General features: G+C 39.0%; 1 protein-coding gene across 5 annotated transcripts in view; it reads right to left on the reverse strand.

The window, feature by feature from the left end:
* Nucleotides 1-14,407, reverse strand: part of C1QTNF7 (C1q and TNF related 7) — a 129,337-nt gene that overhangs the window by 12,414 nt on the left and 102,516 nt on the right. Inside the window, exon 1 of one of the 5 annotated variants that reach the window (XM_059923321.1) lies at nt 2,956-3,013. The exons of the other annotated variants lie outside the window; for them this stretch is intronic. The gene's annotated coding sequence lies outside the window, so the exon portion shown is untranslated. Of the gene's footprint in view, nt 1-2,955; nt 3,014-14,407 lie in introns of those variants that run through there. 5 annotated transcript variants of the gene reach the window in all.

Raw genomic sequence — 14,407 nt, forward strand, 5'->3', positions numbered from 1 at the left:
ACATCAAACTAAAAAGCTGCATAGCAAAAGAAATGATCAATAAAATGAATAGGCAACCTATGGGGGAGAAAATTTGCCACTCATGTATCTGAGAAGAGGTTAATATCCAAAATACATAAAGAACTCATACAACTCAATACTAAAAACCAAATAATCCAATTAAAAATGGGTAAAGAATCTGAATAGACATTTTTCCAAAGAGGACATATGAATGGACAGCAGGTACATGAAAAGATGCTCAACATCACTTATTATCAGGAATTTGAAAATCAAAACCCCAATAAGCTATCACCTCACACCTGTTAGAATGGCCATCATAAAAAGACCAGAGACAATAAGTGTTGGTGGGAACATGGAGAAAAGGAATACTGTACACTGTTGGTGAGAATATAAACTGGTACGGCCACTAGGGAAAACAATATGGAGATTCCTCAAGAAATTAAAATTAGAACTACCATATGATCCAGCAATATCACTTTTGAGTAGTATCTATCTGAAGGAAATGAAAATCATTACCTTGAAGAGATATCTGTATTCCCATGAAAACTCTAATTCGAAAAGGTACATGCAGCCCAATGTTCATAGCAGTATTATTCACAATAGCCAAGATGTGGGAGAAACCTAAATTTCCATCAACAGATGAATGGATAAAGAAAATGTGATATATATATATATATGTATATATATATAAAATATACAATGGAATATTATTCAGCCACAAAAAAGAAGGAAATTCTGTCATTTGTGACAACATGGATGAACCTTGAAGGCATTATGCTAAGTGAAATAAATCAGGCAGAGAAAGACAAATTATCTTGCTTATATGTGAAATCTAAAAAGCTTAACTCATAGAATCAAAGTAGAATTGTGATTAGCGGGGGCTGGAGTGTGGAGGAAACAAGGAGTTGTTGGCCAAAGGGTACAAACAAAGGATCTTCCAGCTATGAGATGAATATGTTTTGAGGCTCTAATGTATAATGTGGTGTCTATAATTAACAATACTGTATCATACACTTGAAAGTTGCTGAGAGAGTTGATCTTGAATGTTCTCACTACACACAAAAAATAATAATTACCTGAGGTGATGGATGTGTCAACTAATGTTATTGTGTTAATCATTTTGCAATACATATGTGTACCAAATCTTCATGTCATATACCCTAAACTTACACAATGTTATATGTTAATTATATCACAATAAAGCTGGAAAATTTAAAATGTAGTTGATAGACATGTAAAATTGTCCAGCTGCTGTACAAAACAGTATGGTGATTACTCAAAAAATTTAATATAGAATTATCATATAATCCAGCAATTCCATTTCTGGGTATACCCAAAAGAAATGAAAGCAGGGGCTCAAATATGTTTGTATAGCCATATTCACAGCAGCATTATTCACAATAGCCAAAAGGTGGAAGCAACTCAAGTGTCCATTAACAGATGAATGGTTAAACAAAATGTGGCACATACATACAATGGAATATTATTCAGCTTTTAAAGGAAGAAATTTTTGACACATATTACAACATGGGTGAATCTTGAAGACTTTAATGCCAAGTGAAATAAGCCAGTCACAAAAGGACAAATATTGTATGATTCTACTTATATGATGTGTCTAGAATAATCAAAATTGTAAAGAAAGAAAATAGAATGGTGATTGCCAAGGGCTGGAGGGAGGCGGAAATGATGAGTGAGTGTTTAATGAAGACAGAGTTTCAGTTGGGGAAGATGAAAAGTTCTGGAGATGGATGGTGGTGATGGTTGTACAGCGTTGTGAATGTACCTAATGCCATAGAACTGTGTACTCTGGCAAAGTTTATGTTGTGTATATTTTACCACAAAAAAACTAAGTAAAAAAAAAAGATTAATTAGGATGTATGGAACCTACTAGTATTCTTATTACTGTGCTTTAAAGACACCATTTACTCAATCCCCACACCACTTTAATGAAGTTGGTGCTATTATCTTCACTTTACAAATAATAAAATGGAGAGTCTGAGGGTTCAAGTCCACACAGCCCAAAAGATGGCCCAGGCAGGATTTGAACTGAGCTCTTTTGTCTCTAAACACTTGGGTTTTCCCTGACATCATGTGAGGGAAACTGTAACATTACTTCATGGCAAAGGGCTTGATTACTAATTCAAGTTGAAAATGTGTTTTGCCTGGAAATCATTAGAAGGAGGGTAGGTAACCATGGAGGCCAAAACGAGATATATCCTTGGCCTGCAGGGGAAGGGATTTCACAACAGCAGGGTTTGTCCTCCTCTGGCTGCACTAGGAGTGCACCGTGAACAAGATGGGATCGGACCTGAGCTGCTCACACCCCAGTGCCTTCTGTTTGTTCTTCCTCAGCTCTCCCTTTGGGGCCCTGGTTTTCCTCCTCAGAATGGCTTCTTCTGTTGGCCATGAAGTCCCTTCCTTCTCCTGTCTCTACTCCACCCAGCATAGCCACACAACCACATTGTGTTATGGCTAACTATTGCTTTTTCTCCACCAAAATGCAAACTCTATCACGAACATTTGGGACAAAGACTGATCTACAGTAGAGGCTCAACAAAGGTTGAATGAAGGAAAATATTCATCAATATTTATTCTTATAAACAGTTCATAATTTATAAAGCTCCTTCTGCTGTATGTAAAAGGCTATGATGGCACAACAGTAATCTGTTCTAACATCTGTCAAATATTTTGTCATCTACAGAGCAACGTTAAGCCTGTATCATCTTCCCAAGGACCCTTTTGTGTTAGGTCGGACAGGGAACCAATGTCCAGAGAAGTCAGGTAACTTGTTTATGATCACAAAGCTAATGTCAGACCAGAGATTTGAGCCCAGGTCTTCAGTTTCATGGATTCTTCTTCCAGAGCCATCTGTTTAATAAACTCAAAAGCTACCATAATGGAATAGGACATTGCATCCACATCTGTCAAAATTCTAAAAAAAAGTAAACACCATACCTTGCTCTGGGATGGTGGGTTGCTCCAGAATTCTAAATCCACAAGAGACTGAGGATCTTTCATGAGAGCTCAGAGAAAATCTTGCTTTGGTACCAGACAGAAAAACAGATCCAAGTTCTCAGAGGTTTCCAAATAGTTGTGCTAAAAATAATTCTCTCCGTTAGTCCCAAAGAGCCAGAGGCACTGGAAGTCATTCATTGGGTGAGGCTCAATCAGGGCCAGTTAAAAACCTCGATTTTGTTTGAGTTAAACCTGAAAGTGCCTGCTTTTCTTGACCGTTAACTGTAGAGGCGCCTCCATCTCTGTGTGTTGCGGCCTCGTTTTCAGATTTGTTTACTTAATTTTTTCCCCTCTTCATTTGTTTTCCACTGAGTGGATGTTTCAGGAAAAAAATTACTCACTGAGTGGAAATTATTTGTTAACTTAGAGAAAAAAGTTATGTCCTTTTTGAGCATTTTCAATGTAGACTCTTCAGATTCTGGAAGTGGGATTGTGTCTCGTGAGATAACAAGGAAAGATGTCCTTATTCTGGGTAAATACGGCAGGAAAATGGTCCCTCATCCTATGTGCTGCAAAATGAAAGAGGGTGATGAATACTGTACTGCTGTTTTCTTTGTTCTCTGAATGGATAAATGATTGGATATTTTCTGAAGACTAATAGGTCTTTGTTTGTATAGAGAATGGATCACAACTCAAAAGGCAGAATGCTTCTCCAGACCCTATGACGACTCATCTTCAGTGCTATCAATTTCTTTTTGTCCTTTTGATACGAACTTCATGTATATCCTTACAACAGCAATATGTAATTCATAATGGCGTTTATGGAAACTGAGTGACCGAAAAATTTTGTTTTTATCTTGCTTTCCCCACCATTCTTCTCAAGCTACTAAGAATGCAAATTGAAAGAAATACTTCCAGTTGGGGAAATGAGCACGAATCACAAATTTGACCGAGAAGATTCATGGTCTTTATTTTGCCTTAGCTATCCACCCTCCCATCTGGAAGACATAGTCTTTTGAATTTATTGGCTGTCCAAAATCTGAGTGCCAACATAGAGTCATAAAAATAATGCCTTGAGCATAGAAGTGAGGCACAGCTTTTGCTAAAGTAGAGTAGGATCTTAATCAGAGAGAGTTTCCTCATCCTCAAAATAAAATGGTTGTCCTTATATTACTCAGCTATAAAAAGGAATGAAATTGAGTTGTTTGTAAAGAGATGGATGGACCTAGAGTCTGTCATAGAGAGTGAAGTAAGCCAGAAAGAGAAAAACAAATACTGTATGCTAACACACATATATGGAATCTAAAAAAACAGTACTGATGAACCTAGTGGCAGGGCAGGAATAAAGATGCAGAGGTAGAGAACAGACTTGAGGGCATGGGGGGGAATGGGAAGCTAGGGCAAAGTGAGAGAGTAGCACTGATATATATACACTACCGAATGTAAAATGGATGGCTAGTGGGAAGCAGCTGCACAGCACAGGGAGATCAGCTCGATGCTTTGTGATGACCTAGAGGGGTGGGATAGGGAGGGTGGGAGGGAGGCTCAAGAGGGAGGGGATATGGGAATGTATGTATACATGTAGCTGATTCACTTTGTTGTACAGCAGAAACTAACACAACATTGTAAAGCAATTATACTCCAATAAAGATATAAAAAAATAAAATGGTTGTCCTTGATTATTTCTAAGTTTTCTCACCGTTCTTAATATTCTCTCATCTTGTGCCTCGTGAGGTGGAGCTTAAAAAATAATGTCAGCCACTCTATACCTTACATACAAGTAGAGATACAAGTCACCTGGAAGGGGATACTTGTTATTGAGAGAGGTTACTCAGGTGACTCTTTGCATAAAGGGAAGCACTTGGTAGTGGTTTGATGAAGGTTTTCCTCTCAGGGACCCTTGGCTGGAGAGGGGTTAAGACTATTTACTTATAGCATCCAGGGCCTTCTGGAAAGGAAGGAACCAATGACCCAGCCCCTTCTTTCCATGATGTAAACTTAAAGAAATTAGTCATGGACGACAGGGTTGGTTTGGTCCAAAGCCTGCTGTGAAGAAAGAATACTGTGGACCACAGAATGGAATTGAGCGGGAGGTACTTGGGTGTCTGGGCCAAAAGCATTAAAGGATTTGGGGGTGGCTGGTTTTGGTGGAGTATGTGGATGAAGCTGAAAGTTCGTCTGTCTTCAGTGATTCTGTCATCGCAGCTCTCCTTTGGGGAACAGTGGTTGAACACACAATGGTGAATTAAGAGGGTCATTATATTAAAGCTTAGTAAGGTGGTAGTACCAGGGTTAGTGAGAGCATCTCCTACAAATGGACAAGCATCTACTAGATTCTGCACAATCAGAGTGTGGCAATTTGGTGGCAGCTAAAGCAACAGGACTAGTGGACAAAACTTTTGTTTTTCACTTTCTGCCTGGGGTAGAAGTAGACATGACCCCATTTGAACCAAGAATGCCCCTAGAATTCTTAGATCATTCATGGAGGGGAGGATTTAGATCTTGACTAGTCTACCTGCTAATAAAAGAAAATGGGATCCTGAGAACTAATTGGAAGAAAGAAAAATAGCATGACTGTATTTGAACTTGAACTGGCACATAGGTCATAGAGGCTGAATTCTTTCATTAGTTCACTCCTAGCCTAACACCACAGAACAACCCACTGTCTTGTGTAAGAAGGCCCTAACTATCTGATTTGAAGGTAATCTCTCCACACTCCCCTCTGAGGTCTTCTAAAAGGCTGGACTAGAATAGCAGTCCTTATAATCTTAATTTCTGGGATGTCAGCCTGTGGATATGTTCATTTATTTTTATACAAGGGATGACTTTATTTTTACTGAAGTACAGTTGATTTACAATGTTATGTTAGTTTCTGGTGTACAGCAAATTGATTCAGTTATATATATACATATTTTCTTTTTTCAGATTTTTTTCCATTATAGTTTATTACAAGATATTGAATATAGTTCCCTGTGCTATATAGTAGGACCTTATTGTTTATTTTATGTATAGTAGTGTGTATCTGCTAATCCCAAACTTCTAATTTATCCCCCACCTCCCTTTCCCTTTTGGTAACCATAAGTTTATTTTCTATATCTGTGAGTCTGTTTCTGTTTTGTAAATAACTTCATTTGTATCTTTTTGTAGATTCCACATATAAGTGATATTGTATGATGTTTATCTTTCTCTGACTTACTTCACTTAGTATGATAATCTGTAGGTCCATCCATGTTGCTATAAATGGCATTATTTCATTCTTTTTTATGGCTGAGTACTATTCCACTGTATATATATATATATATATATATATATATATATATATATATATATATACATATACCACATCTTCTTTATCTATTCATCTGTCAGTGGACACTTAGGTTGTTTCCATTTCTTGGCTATTGTAAATAATGCTGTTATGAATATTGGGGTGCATGTAAATGATGACTTCTTAAAGGGATTTTCTCATTCAGTCTTCTTTGGATTGGTACAATCTCCATCAAAGAGCTTAGAAATGGGTAAATTTTTTGACCTCCAAAAGAGGTAGATGTGTTCTTATTTTTCTGTCTTAACTTGACCAAGTGTTGACACAATTTATGGGTGTTCATATTTGTTTTTTCTGTGTCATTCATAACTTCCTTAAATTCCCTTTAGTGTTTTATGGCAAGGTTTCTTATATTATTAAATTATAACTGTAATTTTTCTGTTCTGCAATATTTGATTTTTTCTTCATTATTTTTCATCTTAGCTAACTTATTATAATCTATATCTTCCTGGATTTACTCTTCTTCACAGAGAGAATAAAACCTTTGAAATTGTGTCCTAGAGCATTCAGACCTCAGATGTTACTAAAGCTTGTTATTGCCTATTTCACTCAGTTATTTTCACACTTATTTTAGAGACAGTAGCAAAAAAAAAAAAAAATGATGGGTAGAAAAATATGCTGAAGGAAGTATTGGCTTAAAGTAAAAAAGTCGGGTTCCATTTACACCTGCCACTCATGCCGAGGCCAAGGTCTTATTCTGTCTTTTCTAGGCAGACATTTTTTTCTCCTCTCAGCTTGTGCTTATTTTCCTGTAACCTTAACTCACTTTTCAACTGAATTCAGTTCAATCTAGATCAATCCAATCAACGTTCACGGAACATCTCACAGTGTGCTGGTGAACCAGCTCTCAAGAAACAGGTACAGATTGATAGCTTTGTCAGTTTCCTTGGTGTAAATACTTCCATCACGGCCAATTTCAAGCTACCAACCTGATATTCACTGAATACAAAGTTGTGTGGAGTTGGCCCTTGCTAGCTGGTCTAAGCTAAATCAGCACAGCACTGGGAATATATATAAGCCAATTCTCGGTACTAGAATTATTTTAAAAAGAAGGTTCTAGCTTATGTGCTAAGACATTACATCATTTTCTCCTTTAATCCTCACCATAACCTCTTGAGGTGAGTAATTTTATCATCCTCCCTTTGTAGATGAGGGATTTGGGCAGGCTGATCCACAGTTGGCCTACCTAACCACTGTACCATGTATCCCCATAGGGTGTTTCTAACTTTACAAGACCAGGTTCCTGCATCCACACAGCTTGCTGGTGGGTGGATTGCACGCCTGACTCCTCCTTTTCCTCCCCATAGCACTGGGTTCGGGCGGGAATCTAACCTTGTCTTTCTAGCCTCAGTGCCTTGCTTATATCATCTCCTCTTGCTTGCAAGTCCCTGTTGGCCATGTCCTTCCCATGCCCTTTTCTTCATATGCTTGCTTTTGTCCTCCTTATGCATTGCTTTCGCCAGAAAGTCTCCCTGATACTCTCAGCAGGTACAGCCTTCACTTCACTCGAACCCTCCTAGCACATTATTTGGATCTCTCTTATGCACTTTAACTCGTGGATTCTTAACTAGATCTACTGTATCAGCACACCAGTGGATTAGTTCTAGATACTGATACTTTTCAAAAGCTCTATGGGTAATTCTGATAGGCAGTTAGAAACTGGGCATCGTTACCTTATCTACTTTTGCTCAAATGATACCTCCTCTGTTAGTCCTTCCAAGCCAGGGAGTGTCAGTGATATAAATCTGATCTGGTCTTCTCACTCTTTTATTCTGTTCTTTTGTTAATCACCTCATTACATACTTATTGAGCTCCTACTATGTGCCGGATACTGAGTGCTTGATCTTGGTATTCAATGGGGAGCAAACATGGAGCCCTTACCGTTAGAGAGAAAAAGTCTAGTAGGGAAGACAGACATTCATCAAATAAGCATAAGACTATGTTTAGCAGATGTTAATTGGGATTTTCCATCATCTTGGAGTTTCAGTTGAGCACTCAAGGCAGAGAATAATGGGCAATCAGTTCTCATACATCCATTTAAGACTTGCCAAAAACCAGCTGGATCTGATACTAGCTATAGTCCATTTTTACCCACATAAGAGAAAACTAGAAATTCGAACGGGATGAATAGTTGAAGGGAGCCATCAAGGTAGAGAGTCATTAGCTGATAAGGGAGTGCCAAGGACCTCTCCTCTCCCTTCCTATGAGGGAGGAGATGGAGGAATAATACCCCCTTCCCCAACTCCCAGACTAGTGGCAAGGACCCCAAGAGATTATGGATAGTATTAGAGGTGCCTGCAAGAAAGAAACCATCTTGTTCTCCAGTTGGATATTAACTGAACTGTGAAACTGAAAGCCTTGCAGTTCTCATGAGATCAGAGAAATGTGGGGGAGCTTGACCTACCCCTAAAGTTTGATGTCTTATGTGATCATAGAAATTAGAGAATTCTGAAGGCAGAAGGCTGTCTGGAGAAGAGAGAGCAGTGTAGAAGCAGCTATTGGAGAGGCAAGGATGTATGAATTTCCCAAGAGGAAGATGGTACTGAGGATGACAACTGGGATTGGGCCATTTATTTGGGACCTCTTGAGCCAGGAGGGAGTCCTTCTAGGATGAGGAAGCCAGTAAGAAGCCAGCTAGCATACCACTGACTGCAGAAGCTGAGGATGGTATGGGGGCAAAGTGGGGTATCACCCAAGGAGTTTATCACCCATATTAGGAAATTGTACAACATGGAGGTCCCTCAGAAAGCCTCTAACGGCCATGGGAAATGTTCAAACAGAGAGAGCCATATTTGAATACCTGGAGCACCAAGCAGGTATCGGCAGTCAGAAAAGAACCATACAAGTACCTATTAAGTAAACATACTTTGGTCACATTTTTCTAATTCTCCTCCCTTCTGATCTGACTCTGGACATGCCCAAAGTAGAAGGAGAGGTAGGAGATGGGGCAAGAGTGAAAAGCATAACATATTCTGAGCTGAAGACTTGGAAAGGACAAGCTTTCTATTGGATGTGATATTGAGGTGTTGATTTAGATTTGTCTTTTTAATGTCTGAAAATGAGTCACAATTAACCAACGAGATTATTCATGTCATTCAAAGTGACCAGAAAGCTAAGGAATTTGCCTGAGTTGTCACGAAAGGGCAGGGAAGAAGATCCAACAGGATTTGACTAGAAAAAGTGATGGGAGAAAAATGAAGTCGCTTCTTATTTATATCATATTTAAGACATAGAAGATCATTTGATAAATTCAGGAAACTCTGGAAAGTGTTTTCTGAAGGGAAAGTAAAGGGTGTTATGGGAGTGTTTAAGCAGGGCAACCTAGTTGAGACCTAGGGCTTGTCTAAAGAAATGACATGTGACCTGAGATATAAAAGCGGAACAGTCGTTAACCAGGAAGAGAAATTAGAAAACACTTCCAGGCTGAGGGAGTGCCATGTGCAAAGGCTATGAGGTGGAAGAGGATGATTTTGAAAGAAGGTCATTGAAAAGAGCAAAGGAGAGCATATGCCTGGAGGGAGGATATGCCTAGAACTAGCAGGGCTCTGCTGGGCTTGGAAGGTTCTGGTCTTTATCCTGAAAGGCTGTGAGCAGGGTTTTATGGGGCAGGTTGCCAACTCTCCCTCAACCCCAACTCTCCCTAACCCCATTTTCCTGCCTCTCGTTGAGGTGACTTCAATAAGCTATACAGACTTCATTTGGCTTATGAACTGAATCTGCTTTCATTGTTGAGAAAGATGTAAGTTCTTGTGAGAAAAGTGGTTTGCATATTTAAAAAAAGGCAATTCACACAGTCATTGAATGAACAAATGTCATGACCTCTACCTTGTGCCAGGTGCCACCGCAGGCCCTGGAGATGAGGAGCTGAAAGAGGAAGACAGGATTCTAATGCCTTGGAACTCACTCCAGTGAGAATTTCAAGTCATTAGGGAAGGAAGGGGCCTCCGAGGGCATCTGTCTGATTTTCCCATTTTAGAGAGAAGGAAATACCTTCAGTGAAAAGTGACTCTTCCAAAGGCCCCATTTATGGATAAGACCAGAGTTAGAACTCAGGTCCCCTGTAAGATTCTGTCCTCTGTACAGCATAGCTGGATACCAGGACCTGATTCCTGACTTCACACAGAGAAGACACTGCAGTATTTTTCATACACATAAATACTTATTACTGTGGATAATTGAGAGTTAATATGGTAGTATTATCCCAGATCATAATACTTGATTTTCATCTTTCTACCCCAAATATCACTTCTTATATTTTAAATCATAAGAACATTCTTAAAAATTACAGAAAATTTTGAGCGTACACAAAAGTAGAGACCAAATGGAAAATGAGTTGCTGTGTACCCAGCACCCGGCTCAATAGTTACTGAGAAGAATATAATTTCATTAATACCCCTACTTAACTAATCCTTTACCCCTGCATTTGGTATGTTTAGAAGCAAATTCCACACATCATATCATCTATTGCATAACTATTTCAGGAAAACCAAGGAATTTTTTATCATCTTGGGTAATAAATAACAGAGTGATTGACACCATACAGCTTCATCAGCCCTTGAGACTTTTAACCAAAAATGGGCTTACTTTAGAGTAGTTTAAAATGTCTTAAAAGCACTTTACTCAAGAACTGCTACACTGTGCACTAAAAGTTGCGAAATGTAATTTTATGTAGCCTCAAGCTTTCTCAGTGAAGTTTTCAGGGTCCACAGGGGAGCTCTCTGGCGACTTGTTACAGAAATTCCAAGAAGTTTTGAGCTCATTAAAGGCCTGTCTGTGGGTCCGTGGGTTCCAGGAAAGACTACAGGTACAGAGCTGGCCTTTAGTCCTGCCACATGTCAAGGATGGGTGATACTGCTGCCAGGTGCAATTTTTGACTTTTACCAACATAAGCTGTCATACCATCCTAAGACTGTTTAGGAAACACGAGAGAACTAGCATCATCTTTATTTTTTTCATGGAGCATAAGCTTTTGATAGTCATACATGTTCCTTTCTCTGCTAAGCACTATTCCACTGTATGGGCGTACCACTTCTGGTTTGTCCATGTACAAGCTGAGGGACATTAGACTTGTTTCCAGTGGTCAGCTCTTCTGAATTAAAGCTGAAATAAACATTCATGCACAGGTCTTTGTGTAAACATGTTTCTATTTCTCTTGGCCGAATACCTAGGAGACAGATTGCTGGTGAATATGTTACATGTATATTTAACTTCATAGGAAATTGCCAAACTGTTTTCCAAAGAGTGTATGCCATTTTGTATTTTCAGCAGCAATGGATGAAAGTTCTAGGTGCTCCAAATCCTTGCCAACACTTGATATTACTGATTTTGCTTTCAAATTTTAACCATTCTAATTGGTGCGTGGTGGTATTGTGTTGTGGTTTTAATTGCATTTCCCTAATGATGTTGAGTATCTCCTCATGTACTTATTTGCCATCCATATATCTTCCTTGTTGAAGAATCAGTTCAAATCTTTTGTTCACTTTGGGTTACCTGCTTATCATTTGTTGTAAGAATTTATATATTCTAGATATATATATCAGATGTGTGTTTTACAAATAGTTTCTCCAGTCTATGATTTGACTTTTAATTTATTAGTTATGTCTTTTGAAGAGAAGCATTTCATTTTAAGTGTAGTTTATTAAATTTTTTCTTTTATATTTAGTGTTTTTATATCTTATTTAAGAAATCTTTGCCCAACTCAAGGTTACAAATATTTCCTCCTAGAAATTGTATAGTTTTAGGTTTTATATTTAGGTTTATGATATCTTTTAATTTTTTATATGGGGTGAAGTAAGAGTCAAGCTTTTTTTTGGGAGGTTGGGAATTGAGAGACTGAATATACAGACAATGGCCAGACCATATTTACAATAGACTCTGACCTACAACCTTAGGCAACCTACCCAGGAATCCAACCTTCTTACCTATCATAACAGCCAAGGAGGTCAACTTGTTGTTGTAAGCTAGATGTGCAGGAAGTCAGACTACTGTCTCTAGTAACAATCCTGGAAGCCAAACAATAACCCCTGTAGCAATCAGCCCCACATAGCCAGGACTTGATTAATAACTGACAGCTTCCCTAATTTTTGTCTCTACTTCCAATGTAAGTCTAACCAAAGAAAGCCAAATATACACCTCAATCAATCACATAGGATATCCCTTGTCTGGTTATCCCACCTACAGCTTTCCTATGAAAATTCCCTCCAGTCAGGGCATACCTGAAACCTTCTCTGTCTTCCACTATAAAGCTTTCCCACTCCTCTGCCTGTTTTTGAATCTCTGTCAAAATGCAAGTGTTGGTGGCTCACTCCCTTGCTATAGCCAGCTCAGTTCCTTGTTCTCATTTAGTTGGTCTTCATTTATTTCCACAATACGGATGCAAACTGCTTCGTTTTATTTCTCAGTTTGCGTAAAATCTGGCAGGGAAGCAGGGGTATTGTTTATTGAGGCCCCCAATAAGTGTGGGAAAGCCAACTCCTACTTTTAAGGGGTTTGCAGTCTGTAGGGAGAAGCCAGTCTTTTGTACCTGAGTTACACTTGATATAAACTCAGGGATAAGAATGTGCACCTTACAGTGTGCTCCTTTAGGGCAAGAACCCTGTCTTATTCTTCTTTGTATCACCCACTTATAGCCAAGGCCTAAAATCTAGAATTGCTCAATATATGCCAGTTGACATAATGACTAATTCTAATTAGATGCCCAAATAAGAGCATGACAAGCAGTCGACAATGAGGATTGGGTTTTGGAAATAAACACAATGGGTGTGTATGAACAGCCAAGTAAATAACTCTCCTACTTTTCTACTTTCCTCGGTTTAGGCCTGGATGTCTCATACCTGACCTCTTGCAACAGCCTCTTAACGGCTCTCTCTGCCCTTGTGGTTTTTTTGCCTTCAAGTCCAACCTCTTTAGTCTGCTGCTAAAGTGAACTCAAACAATGAGCATTTGATAAATAAATATTGGTTAAATGCAAGAAGAATAGCATTCTCCTATTTAAAACCATTCCAATAATTCAAACTACTCTGTGACTTTATGACCTAAAGAAAATAAAAATCTACAAAGGCAGGAAATACACAGTAAACAAACATGTGTTCAACGTCTACTATTTTCCAGGATGGATAAATAAATAAACAAACCAATATTAATTGAACTCAGACCTCATTCATTGGTAGTTCCCATGTTAAAGTGTTGATGACAGCTAGATGCCTGGTTTGAAAACGTTTGGAGTGTCTGAATCTTGAACTGGATTGTTAAAGAATGAAAGCATTCACAGCAATGCTGATAATCATAATAATGCTGATAACAAAGATGAGAGCTAACTGGTATTTCATGCTTACTACACGCCCAGCATTGTCCCAGCACCTAACGTTTATTTTATCTTCCTAACAGTTGCATGAGGTCGGTATGCCACATTCTAAGCTCCCTGAGGACAACAATCAAGGACTTGTTCCCTCCCAGAAAAGTGCATGCATCAGAGGAGGCCCTCAACAAATGACCGCTGAATGGATATTATTATTCCCACTGCGTATCTACATAAGCTACAGCTTTAGGTGGGTAAGGGACTTGTCCAAAGTCACCCAGTTAGTAATTGTTGGAATCAAGGTATGAAGTGTTTGGTTTTAAGCAGAGTGTTCTTAGGTCCCAGGTTTCCACAATAACTGCTTCTGCTAAGATATCCAGCTAGACCACGGATGGAACTTGAGGAATCAAGAAATCCTGTGTGGAGTTTCACTCTGCTGGAGCCCAGCAGGCTGATTTGAGGCAAAGCAAAAAGGAAGGAGGGTGTCTCTGAGGTCAGCTGGTCAACTCTGGCTTTAGAGTGGCTCATTGGGGTTATATCCCTGGCCCTGGGAGCAATTCTCCTGGGACCCTCACAAGACAGGAAAGAGAGGAGTTAAAAGGGAAGGGGGACCTGAGATCTCATCTCCTTGCCTGGAGAGGAAGTAGGCAGCATTTGCGGCCAGCTAACAATATCCTCCAGTTTGTTAAGAGTAATAAAGAATGAGCTCAAAGGCATCCATTATGCAGAACTTGGCCATGTGACAAATACCAGGGAAAATCATAGAAGGTGCGAATGGAAAGTGGGATTATTTGCTAGTACATCAGTGCCATTGGTTGGAATGGTGAGAT

This window comes from Balaenoptera ricei, chromosome 5 (genome assembly GCF_028023285.1).
Source record: "Balaenoptera ricei isolate mBalRic1 chromosome 5, mBalRic1.hap2, whole genome shotgun sequence".
Classification (NCBI taxonomy): domain Eukaryota; kingdom Metazoa; phylum Chordata; class Mammalia; order Artiodactyla; family Balaenopteridae; genus Balaenoptera; species Balaenoptera ricei.